This window comes from Prosopis cineraria, unplaced genomic scaffold, assembly GCF_029017545.1.
Source record: "Prosopis cineraria cultivar Desert tree isolate PC_DT_omini unplaced genomic scaffold, ASM2901754v1 PC9, whole genome shotgun sequence".
Lineage (NCBI taxonomy): Eukaryota > Viridiplantae > Streptophyta > Magnoliopsida > Fabales > Fabaceae > Prosopis > Prosopis cineraria.
Genome location: NW_026555340.1, coordinates 1,900,237 through 1,913,926, shown reverse-complemented (window position 1 = coordinate 1,913,926; position 13,690 = coordinate 1,900,237).

The following is a 13,690-nucleotide window of genomic DNA, read 5'->3' as shown; positions in this document are numbered from 1 at the left end:
ATTGTTTCTTTTTTAATCATAGGTTATAAGCCTATGAAAACTTGCAAATCATTTTTTTCAAAAAAATAAGTTATTTTCTTATAAAATAAGCTAAAACAAATGGTCGTATATATTCAAATGTTGCAAGATAATTCTCATTTTTTATTTAAATTTAATCTTCAACTCCTATAATTATAATAAAGACTAATTATGGTTTTAAGTATTTGTTGTCAATGTTGTTTCGATAATGGAGTTGATTCAATTTTCAATGACATTTTCCATGAAGGTAGATTAGTGATTTAAATATATGAGATAAAAAAAGTATTAACTTCATCGAAAAAGAAGTTTTAATTAATAGATTATTTAAATTTAATTGATTTTTTTCTAATTCAACTTTCAATACCTGTCATTCTCAGGTTATTCTTTTTGTTTCTAAAGAACGATTATATGTTTTGTCGTATCATACAATCATACAAGTCATACCATGATCAAATAAAATCACATAATTTTTAATTTAAATTTTTAAAAATAAATTAATTTATTTTAGATAGACTATGACATTTTTATATATGTATATGGTTCCTAAAAATTATTGTTATTGTAAAATTTTAAATTACAAGTTCATGATTTAATTTCTTGATTTATTAATAGAATTAATGGATTAATGAATAATGTATTGATGTAGAGTTGCTTATATAACAAATAAATAAAAGGGATCACCGTATGCAATTTTGCCTTTTAGCATTTGAAAATAGTATATTGAACACCTTAATATTTAAAAAGTTAATTTTAATTATTAGTTGACTGAAAGTTTACAAAAAAATGACCTAAAAATTATAAAAAAATGAATCATAAAATTGCTAATAAGTACATGGGTAAGAAAGTAATATTGATTAAGTCCCTAAAATAATAGTTGATCAAAATTATATTTTATCTTTTTACATGAGTAAGAAATAACATTTGTATCTATTTATTTATATATAACTCAAGGGACTTAATTTATATTAATTTTTTATATGGACTTATGTTTAATTTTATAAGTCATTTTGTTTAATTTTGATTTTTTTTTAATTTTTCAATGAATTAATTGATGGAGTTAATTTTTTTACTGATCAGGTGCCTAATGCACCCTTTTCGCACCCAAAAGTGTTGAAAGACAAATTGTGCACATGTAAGTTTAGAATATAAACATTTTCAAATAAAAAATTGAGAAGCAAAAATGTTATTTAACTCTAAATACAATATAATAACTAACTCAAATATGAGTATAGAGGCTATAAAAAAAGGTGTATTTGGTTTGAGGAGATATGAGAAGAGGGAAGGGGAGAGAAAATGCTACCCTCCTCTTATTTGGTTGAGAAATGTGGAAGGAAAGAGAGCCAAAATTTATTCCTTCCCTCCTCTCCGATTGGTCCCCTCCAAATTAGAGTTTTTTGGAGGGAAGTCAAATATTTGCCCACATTTATTTTATTATATTTCATTTTTTATAAAGTCAATAATTTGAACTAAGTCCGATGGGTTAATTAAACTTGCCCAAAAGATTTAAGATCAAATCTAAAAATATATTAATTTTTTAATGTTCAGTCTATTTGGGTTAGCCCAACAAAATTCAAGCCAAGCCCGATTGAGTTCAAACTTGTCTCGAATAGCCAAATAAAAATAATTTTTTAAAAATATATAAAATATAATAAATATTAATTAATTCTTTATGTTTTATGTCATTTAATACTAAAATGCTATATATTTGAATTCATTATTATGGTTATTTTTAAAAAAATAATAATATTTATATTTTCATATTATTATTATTTTTAATCTATAAAATATCTCAAAATAATATTTAAAATATATTTTAATATTTATTTTTATATTTTAAGACCCATTTTAAAAAACAGTTTTGAGCTCTATATATCATTTGTGTATCCAAAAAAAGATATTTTATATTTTTATAAAATAAGATAATTAATTTTAAAGTAAAAATAAAATTAAAAATAATTTTAAAAATAAAATACGAGCATATATGAATTCCTAACTCTGCTACGAAATAAACATAATAAATAAAATAATATTATTAAATAATTATATGGTTAAATAATATAAAAAGTTAAAGAAAAAATATTTCCAAAATAAATAGTATTTTACTCATAATTGAATGATTTTTCTTATATAATATAATGATGACTATTTTTTTATATTCTTAAAAACAAAAAGTACAGTTTACCCAAAAATTATTAAAAACTTTGAACTAATTGAAACAATAATTTTATGTTTGTAGTATAACTATAATTGAATTGAGATTAATTTGATCATAATTAAAATAATTTAATTTAATTAAAATATATAAAATATTTATATATGATCATGATAAGAGAAATATTTAAACAATTAAGATATTAATTTACAAGTAAAGAAAACATTATGAATAAATTACACATAATACAACAAAATAATAACAAAGCAATTTAAGTATAAAATTGATAATTTATTATTTTTTATTTTATTCTTTTAATGTTAAAATAATATTTCATGCTTAACAGAATTATTTAAAAATTAAAATTGGTTAAAAAATAAAGAAAAAATATGTTTAAAAAGTTTTGAGTATTTAGGCCTTTTTGAATAAACCCGAAGCCCAAAGGTATTAGGGTAGAGCTTGACTATATGGCTTTTTAAAAGAAATAGACACTTTAAACTCGATCCAAATAAACTCGATCCGCCCAGATTACCATCTCTAATCCCTCCATGATGGACTCCTCCTTTTGCTTACTATTGTTGAAACTTATCTTGCTAGCATTGTCTCACCATTATTTGTCCATCAAACGCCCTCCGACAAGTTTGCCTTTATCCTTGTTCATGTTGCAGTTCAATCTCTTGCATACTCTCCAAATCCAAACACTACTCTCAAGCTCCAACCTTTATACAAAGATGTCTTTACATTAGTTTTTAACCTTTCTAACCTCTTTGAAAAATTCTCAAGTTCTCCTTCAATCACATTGGCTAATTCTTCAAGACAATCGACCTCATATGCACTTGTCTCTCCCATACTTTACTCAACACTTTGTAACTCTAATCAATTCCATACATAAACAAGTAGAGTTCACATGTTTAAGGAGCAACTGACTTCACATTGACACAGCTTAAACAAGGGCAAAAAATTCATCTGTAGTCTTTTGGATTTGGCTAAGGTTAAAGGCTTGTTTGGACCCCTAATTATCTAGGTAAGCTTACCAACAATCTTCTCCACCTATCTACCTTAGCTTTCTTAGATTTTAAAGAAAGATTGGTTAGGTTATGAGTTAGAGGGGGATTATACTCAAACCTTAAGCCTTGTATGTGGTTGTGGAGTTTGATTTAAGCTTCATTGAGTTAAATAAGTGTTAACATGAAGATTTGGGTGGTAGATTGGAAGGATTGAATGAACCCTAGTCATAATTTGAGAGTTTTGATGTTATGGGAGCTAAGTAATGATACAAATTAGCTTGTTATTGCTAAATAAAGATATTATGAGTAGTTGTAGCTTCGAATAGCTCCACGATAGAAGTTAGGGATTATTAAGTAACTAAACTTAACTAAATTTAGCTAAGATATACTCATATTAGGCTTGAAAGCTAACATATAGTGCATATATTGTAGATTTTAGTAGTTGAGACCTCCTTGAGGTTAAGGAAGCAATAAGAGCACATGTGAATCACAAGTAACCTTTTTAGTGACAAAAGAGATGAAACAACCAAATAGTCTACAGTATTTATTAATGGGTTTAAGCATGTACAAAAGTAGTTCCATGTATATAACTAAGAATGTATAATATTTTGGGTTGTCAATTAGGAATGTATAAACTTGTTGAGTTGCACTTGTATGATAATATGCTGTGATGTATTTTAACCCATGAATTGTATTATATGTGGTGATATGTGTGGTGATGGGCTAAAATACTAATACAAGTGCTAGTATATCATAAAATGTGTTAAGATATGTTTAATTACTTTTATAGTGAATTTGTAATATTTTGGCCTAATGAGAATGTTTGGCGAAATATTGTAAGACTAGGTTAAAATACTATTACAAGTGTATTTGGTGATAAATAAATGTGAATTGTGGTGATGATTTGGCTAAATAGCAATTATATGAGGAAAAGTGGTGACTAGCTGTTGCACCCGGAAAATACGACGCGGACAGTGCGAGAGCAGAGGTTCCGGCCTTTGGGAGGAAGATCGGAGAAATGAGAGTTGCCACCAAAATTTTGAGGAAAATCTTGAAAAATTGTTTAAAGGTGAATAAGGATGGTCTGCAAAAATGAAAAATAGGTTCGAGAGTCGGTTGAGTGTGGGGAAGGTGTTAGGCACCCCACAGCACCCATTCGTGAGAACGATTACCTAAAGTTTGTTGTGCGATATTAATATGGTTTTAAAATTATTTTAATTATCCATTTTATATTCATGTGTTCGACATAAAAATAATAACAATTAAACGAGAAATACTTATTTATTTACGGGAAGACTTGACTCAGAATCTGACTCTGAGCCCTACGTACCCTGCGGTGGAGATCAAAGTAAAAATTAAGTGAGAAATATTTATTTATTTACGAGGGAGGACTTGACTCAGAATCTGACTCTGAGACCTACATACCTTGTGATGGGAATAAAGTCCACATAGTTCGGGCTTAAAAGTTTGTTGGTGAAAATATTTTTTGAAGAGAAATTAATTAGAAATAATTCACCATTTTGCAAATAAAATAATTTCTAAAATTTTGATATGTGTGTTTTAATTTGCAAAAAGTAATTTAAGTTTAATCATTTTCTCAATTTTTAAATTTTGGAATAAGAAAAAGGTAAAGGGTTTAAGAATTATTTTTTATTTTTATTTTTCATATTTTATAATCGAGAATTTAATTGCGATACCTGTAGAGCCTTATTAGTTCATACGGTAATATAATTATTCTTTATATCTGTGAAGATTTTAAAATATAACACGATAAAAGAATTTAGCAACTCAACTTGTTTACTTAAATTTTTAAACATTAATAATATCATTATTTTTTTTGTATGTTCATACATATATACCTTTTTTTTTAAAAGACTCTTAATTGTCATACCAGCAAAGCTTTACTGACTTTTATGGTAATAAGATTATCCTAAATATCTGTGCAAATTCAAAATTCTCACACCATAAAGGATTAAATATTATATATTTTAATGCGTAATTATACAATTCATATTTTTAAACTAGAAATCTTAATCGCTATACCTGCAAAGTCTTATTAACTTTCACGGTAAAATAATTAATCTAGAGGTCTATAAACATTTCAAAATCTTATATGACCAAAAGATATAATTGATAAATATGGTTATAATTTAAATATATTAATTTGGTTAATTAATTTTTCTAAATTGTATTATATGATTATTTTTAAAAATCATTTATTTATTATAAAAATTGAGAATCACTATATCCGCGAGGACTTAATATCCCACACGATGAGGTGATTAATTTAAGTCTCTACAGAGAGTCTTAAAATCTCACATGAGACTTAAATAAATTATTAATTTAGATTATAAAAGAAGAGTTAATTTTTAATATATACGTTTTGCTCTCATATCTACGAAATCTTATTTATTTATATGACATGAGATTATTTTAAATTCTTGTGAAAATTCTTAAAATTTCTCACAACAAATAAGTAACAAATAAATATATACTCTCTTATTTTTATTGAATTTTAATTATAAAGTTCAAAATACCTAAAAATGGAACTCCCTTCTGGTGATGGCATAATGCGCATGCAAATAGATAAAGAAAGTAGAGAATCATGTTAAGGCATTACAAATAGATAAAGGGCCTCTATCAATATAAGGATTAATGCCAATCCACCACATATCCACATATCATTTTAGGCTAAAAATATATTCAAAAACCATGTCTAAAAATTCTACTAATTTTGTTATTTAAGATAAAATTATAATGAGATTATGCTCAAAATCAAATTAGGCTAATTATGATAGCAAGCAAAAATTTTATTTGTAATCTCTTTATCGTTCTTCTTCACACTCTTGCATCCATCAAGCCATGTGTGAACATATGTAAAATTTTGCAGTATTCACAACAAGAATGCTTCCAGAAAAGCCAAATTCCATATCAAAAAAAAAATCTAATGAAATGCAAGGATCTAAACGCTCAAAGAGGCATATGTCAACCTTTTGTTTAGAAATTTTTCAGGGACCCCAACACTGATCAAAGCTTTAAAATTTGTTTGGAAACAACAAACTGAAATCAAATGTAAAACATTCCAAATTTAGAAGCAAGCAGATTAAAGAACCTAAGCAGCACGTCTTTTTCATTCGTCTCTGCAAAACGTAGGTCTATTTCTCCTTTTTTTCTTAGCCAACTTCTACGTCTGATCTCTGCCTTTATTCTCTCTACTTTGTCTTTCCAGAAATCTTCTCTCTGATTTCGGTTTCTCTCTGTCTCGGTTTCCTCTTTCTTCACGTTCAGTTTCCTCAAATCTCTCTCAGCTTACTCAATCTCTGTTTTTACGTTCAGTTTTCACGTCCAGTTTTCTTCTCCCCTCTTCCATCCATCCTCGTGCTCTTCTCCTCGGTCTGCTGCTCTAGTTTTCTGCTTCGTTTTCTCATCCTTGTTTCTCCCTCTCGGTCTCTCTTCTTGGCGTCTAGTTTTTTTTTTTCTCAGTCTTTTTTAGAAAGCTCTCATGCCTCTGTCTCTGTCTATTTCCCTCAGCCAGAATAGTTCTCTCTCTCGTCCTCTCGGTCCCTTTTTTTTTCTTCTCCTCTTCTCTTTGCTCCGTCTTCGCTATACTTTCTCCCTTCGGTCTCTCTCTCTCTCAGTCTCTGTTATCCTTCTCTCTTGTTCGTGCTCTATTTTTAACTCCTTCGATCTCTCTCTTCTTTGTCACGGTTATCTCCCTCCATGATTGTGTTTATGGTTCTTATCTATAAGCTTTGATCAATGTTGGGGACCATGAAAATTTTTTGAACAAGAGGTTGACATATGCCTAATTGATCGTTTAGATGCTTGCATTTCATTAGAATTTTTGGATATGGAATCTGGTTTTGTTTGGTGTATCTGGAAGTGTTCTCACATATAAACACTGTAAAATTTTTACATATGTTCTTGTATGGCTTGATAGACGCGATTGTATTTCTTTAGGCCATTCAAAAATTGCTATAGTTGCTATTCTGATGTGGTGTATACTCTTTGAAGTGGATGGATAGGCTTTCCTGTCCCACATTTTTCAGTTCTTAAATAAAAATTAATGTGATTGTCATTTTTTAAATAAAAATTAAAAAAAAGAGAGCGTGAAAAGAAGGATAAAGAGATTGTAAATAATAATTTTTAATTGCTATCATAACTAGCCTAATTTGATTTTAGGTGTAATCTCATTTCAAATAATGAAAGAATTAGTGCGATTGTTAGACAGAGTCTTTAAATATGTTTTTAGCATGAAAGGGCATATTAATATGTAGGGGCATGATTTTACATCTCCGTATTAGTTCTAAGGTCCCTTACTTGTCTATAATATTGTTACACTCATATCATATGGCACGTTCCATAATGATTACATATACAATTTTAATTATTATGATGGGCCCATTTTATAAAAGGTTGAGGGGAGAGAATTCGATTCTTATCTAATTAAAAAAATAATAAAATGAATAAGAGAATATTTCTTTCTAATTATTTACTTATTGTGTGAGATTTTACGAATTTTTGCAGACATTTAAAATGATCATCTACTGTGTAATCAATAATAAGATTTTACAGGTATAAAGATCCAATTTATATATAGTAAACAAGGATTTCAATGACCCACCAATAAAATTAACTATCTTTTTATAATCTAAATAATTTATTTAAGTTTTATGTGAGATTTCAAGAATCTTCATAGGAATTTAAATTAATCATATCATCGTGTGGGATAATAAGTCCTCACAGATATAATGATTCTCAATTTCTATAATAAATAAGTGATTTTGGTAAATAATGATATAATACACAATTTAAAAAATTAATTAATCAAATTAATGTATTTAATTTGTAATCATATTTACCGATTATATCTTTTAGTCATGTGAGATTTTTGAATCTCTATAGACTTCTAAGGTTATCATGTTATCATATGAGTCAATAAACTCTGCAGATATAACGATTAAGTTTTTAAAGAAATATATAAATTATATATTAAATTAACTAAATTAAAAATGTATTTAAATAAATTTAATTCTTTTATCGTGTGAGATTTTGGAATCTCCACAGATATTTAGGATAATCATATTACTGTATAAGTTAATAAGGCTTCACAGGTATGATGATTAAAATTTTTTTTTAAAAAAAAAAACACACACACACACACACACTTAAACAAATTATTACTAACACTTAAAAATATAAATAAATTAAATTGATAAATTCTTTTATCATGTGAGATTTCAGAATCTCTGTAGATATTTAGAACAACTGCATTACCATACGAATTAATAAGGTTTTGCCTATAATGGTTAAATTCCCAATCAAAAAAAAAAATTTAAACCCTTTTCTTTTCTTTTCTTTATTTCAAAAATTTAAAAATTGAGAAAATAGTTAAAATTAAATTACTTTTTAAAATTTAAAACACATATCAAAATTTCAGAAATTATTTTATTTGCAAAATAGTGAATTATTTCTAATTAATTTCTCTTCAAAAAAAAAAATATTTCCACCAACAACTTTCAAGCTTAAACTACGTAAACTTTGATCCCTATCATAGGGTACGTAGACCTTAAAGTTGGATTCTAAGTCAAATCCTTCCTTGTAGATAAACAAATATTCCCCACTTTATTATTATCCTTTTTTTAAAACACATGAATGAAAAAGAGATAATTAAAATAACTTTAAAACCATATTAATATTGCGTAACAAACTTCAAGTAACCGTTCTCATGAGCGGGTGTTGTGGGGTGCCTAACACCTTCCCCACACTCAATCAACTCTCGAACCTATTTTTTATTTTCACAGACCATCCTTATTCTCCTTTCATTGGTTTCCTAAGATTTTTCTCAAAATTTTAGTGGCGACTCTTATTTCAGTTGGTTCCCGCCGTGAAGGCCGGTACATTCACTCGCGCGCTATCCGAGTCCCATTTTTCGTGTTGTATTTTTCGGGTGCGACAATAATTTACACTTATTGATTATATTACTTAACTGTTTGTGACTACATATGTGGACTTGAACTTGAGATTTGATAACCTTGCATATTGTAAAATGTGGTTTTGTGCATGAAAATCTATTTTTGCAAGTAATGAGTATGATGAAAGTTATATATAAATAAGTTGAGAAATTTGAAATGTTTATGTGATATATATGTTGAGTGTGGGCATGATCATGTTAGGAGTGAGAGTTCACCCGTAGGAAAGAGTAGTGGAAGTCCATATGGCATGTATCTCCTTAGTGTCTAGTGAGGCACGGTGATGGAGATTTTCTCCTTAGTATTCATGCGGAGCATCAATGACGCAGTGTTGGAGTAATAACACCTTGATTCATGTGCGATAGGGGGAAACCGTAGTCCAGAAGTGGGATAGGACACCTTTGACTGAGTGATTCTACCATTGAAGGTGAGCTTCGATCATTGTGAATGTGCACTTGGTCAAGAGCCTACGATTTTGGTTGGGGGTGAAATGGAGGTTCGGATGATAGAATGATCATGCTAGTGGTAAAAGATTTGTACTGATAAAAAGAGTATGTGGTGACATGCTAAAAGTATATTTTGGTGTCTTATAGTTTTACTCTTTTATGGTTGTGCATGTTAATTAATAGTAATGAATTATTCTGTTATGAGATGCTTATCTGACCACATGGTTATATTTTACAGGTGAGGACTTCGGTAGAGGCAAGGGGAAGGAAGGGACAATTGAAGAGTAAAGAGCATTGAAGTGTAGCTCTTTCCTATCTCTTTTGGGTTTGTAACGGATATTACTATTATATATTGCCAAGTTAAGAACATGACATTATTTTGGATATCATTTGTATGAATTTGTGATAAGTGTGCATATCTTAGTCCAAGATTGATGTTGTGGATTAAGTGTGTGAGCTTGGCCAAGTTACACTTACATGTGATATATATTTCAAGTGTTTTGTGTGCCAAAATGACCAATTGATTTGTGCGTCAAATTTTATCTGCCCCATTGTGTTATTGTCAAATGGGAGTTTGGTGGTCATTTTGAACGTAATTGCTTAATTGTGTGATATGAATGAATTGTTATGTTGTGTGTGGTCCATTTGAGGTGGTCAAAGTGTCTTTGGGGCTAATGGCATTTGGTATTGTAAGTTGGACACCCTTAATGTGTGTTTTGAAGTGAAAACAAACCATTTTAGATTCGAGTGTTTATCTTTTAAATGGATGATTATTTGAGTGCAAAACTAATGCCATTAGTTAGAGGGCTCAAAGAATTTAGTGTGGACACTTGAATCGCCCAAATCGAACATCGAATAGCGAAACAACGCACTTCAAAAATTTAGAGGGATGCCATGACAGCAATCTGCTGTCATAATAGTGGGTGCATGCCACGGCACGTGGTTGTTGTGCCGCAGTGCAAGAGACCTTTAAGAGACTTGTCCCTTTTGCCCGCCCGCTATGACGGACGAAATAGAATTTGCAGAAGAATGGCATTTTTAGCTAAATTTTAATGTGGTTTGTTTCCCATGCTTCAGCATTTGTTCTAAATTGATTTTTTAACTATGTTTGAGTTTAAACAATATTTTTAAAAAAGGTATTTTTTAGGATCCCAATGTTTTAAACTAATTATCTTCAAACCCTTGAGTTGTGGTAAATTCAGTAGGGGATTTTATTTAATCCTAGTTATCACAACGATGTATGAGAGTTGTCCTAATAATGTCAAGGCATGCATTACAATTAGTTATTTAAATGGTCAATTAGGTGTATTTGGTCCATTGAACTTGGTTCAAAACTCAAAACGGGATAATGGTATAAGTTTTGAATTTTGGATATTTGGATGCATGAAAATAATTTTCAAATTTAACTTTTGCATCCGGATGTTCAAATTTCACATACGGTATCGAATCGTAATGAAACTTGTACCATTAGCTAGCTTATTGAATAAGCTTCATGTGGACATTTGAATCACTCTAATTGGATATTGGATGCGAAAATAGAGCAAGTTGGAAGTTTGCCATGAAAAGCTGTCATGACAACAAAATGCTATCATGAACTAGTACGTGCACCACGACATAAATTGAGTATGCCATGGCATATGGTACAATAGTAAAATTGAGCCCTTTGTGCCATATGATACGGCATAAGTACCATAATGTAGAAAAATAACATTTTTGCCTTCTTTTCAAGTGTTTTACTTTCCAAACTTTTCCATGCTTCCCATATAGTTAAAAAAACCATTAAGTTTGAGATCAAACTACTTATTTAAAATGTTTTTTTTTTCGATCCCAAATATTCTAAATGATTTTTAAATGTTTATTAGATTTAAACCTACCGTATTTAAGGTGAGTTTAGGAGCAATTTAAAGCTCCTAATTACCATTCTTGATTGTGATTGTGTGGTGAATATTGATAATGTTAAGGTGAACATTACATATGACTGTTCCACCATCCTATTTATGGTCTCCAACACCCGTTGTTAGTTGCACCCAACAATGATGTAGGACTCAATAACATGGTAATCAATGTGGCACCATTAGAGGTTGAAGCAAGAGTTTAGTCCTTAGCCTCCATTAGTCAAGCTTCTTACACTCTACCAATTTAATGATCAAACGTTTGGGTTTTAAATAGTAGGGGCAACATTGCTCCATCTTAATTAGTTACTCCATCTTAATTAGTTTAGGGAATAACATTACTACATTGAATAGTTTATAATCAACAATGCTCCCTTGTGAATAGTGTAAGAGTAAAATTACATCTTAACCCTAATTTTTATTATAGTCCACCTTTTATACTCAACACAAATTAATAATGTATAATATTTTTATGACTTTCATATAATTTTTTTATTCTTAGTTATATGTGGTATCCATTCATCTTCCAATAAATTTTTTTGATACATGAAATTTCATCAACTTTATCAAATTATTTTATTTTAAAATAATTTTTTATTTATGTGTAGTATTGTTGATATTTTCAAAATAGAAGAAAGAAACAAATTATATGTTATTGTTGAAAAGAATCTTTTGTTACCCTATTGGTTTGCATTATTTGAATGGTTTTTACTACTTAAAACTTATTTACGCCTTTGAATGGAACATTTGGTTTGACTGATATATATATATATATATATACTCCCTTTCATATGCATTCTTACATTTTCTTTCCCTTACCATCATTACCGTTAAATAAAAATCCTTTTAATTCACATGTGCATTTTGCTACAAGTAGTGGAGATGTAGAATTTTGACAAGTTTTATGATAAGGTGATTAGATAAGTGGATTTGAGTAAAACTAACCTTAAACACTAGTGAGATGAGTGTAAACACTTCTTTTGTGTGGCCATCTAAGTTTGATTCTTTCTTACTAAGTGTTTATATCATGGAACTCTTTGCATATTGATAATTAATTGGATAGTTGATTGATGAAAGGTCATTGACACTTGAGTTTGCAACTTCTACCTCTTCATTTTCTAACTTAATTTTTTTTTCTTCTCTCAATCCTATTTTTGAAATGATTTTGTCTAGGAATGCAAAAAGCTAAGTGTGAGAAAATTTATATATTTTTATATATTTTTCTCTCACTTTTCTTCACTTTTAGCACTTGCTTTGATATATTTGGGAATCATTTTGTCATGTACGTGATTAAAGGGAAAAGACTAAATATTTTTTAGGTTAAAGCACATTTTCTTTTGTACTTTCATTCAAGGAGTGCTAAGTATCTTATACTAATAAATAAAATTTTTTTTCCCTAAACCATTTTCTGGAAGAGCAAAATCTCCCTCCCTTAGTAATTTGTTAATTGTCCCTTTTGCATCTTTGCTTTCTGGCAATGCTAACACTTGCACACAAGAGGTTCCACATTATACGGCTGACAAGTATGGCTCTACTTCACACAAATATGATGCCTCTTCTTACAGCACTTCTTCACGTGCATCTTCTTTATATCTCGAGCATATATGTTATGATGCTTGGGATACTTTGCTAGTTCGAAGTAGTGTCGTACCAAGGGAAGCTGAAATATTGCAGTTTAATTGCAATAATTTTGATAACTCTTCGTTTGCTTTTTCTTGCCTAGTTTCACTTGATCTTGATTTCTTGGGCAGAGAGAAAATCGTTTGGCATTGATACAAGTGGAAATGATGGCAAGGCCGCCCAATCACATTTTCACATTAGAATACAACCAAGGTGTCCTAAACTTAACCAATGTGCCAAAAGTTCAATCCAACACTGAGATTACACTCAATAGACTTAACCCAACTTATGCAACAAACCACAACATACCAATATCACATATAACACCATTTCAATCCTTAACCTCTTGATTTCAAAAATGGCAGGGGAGGTAATCAATATCAAATATCATAATCTATTACAATCATGCTATTCATACTTTTACCAGTATTTTGAACTTGCTAGATACCTTAAAATTACAAAGCACATACGCTATGGCCTGTAATGCAACTTTCCAATTAATCATACAAGTACATAACAAAATATGCCATCTTAGTTCACAATATCAAATTAGATTACACATATATAAATCAAAATATAAAGT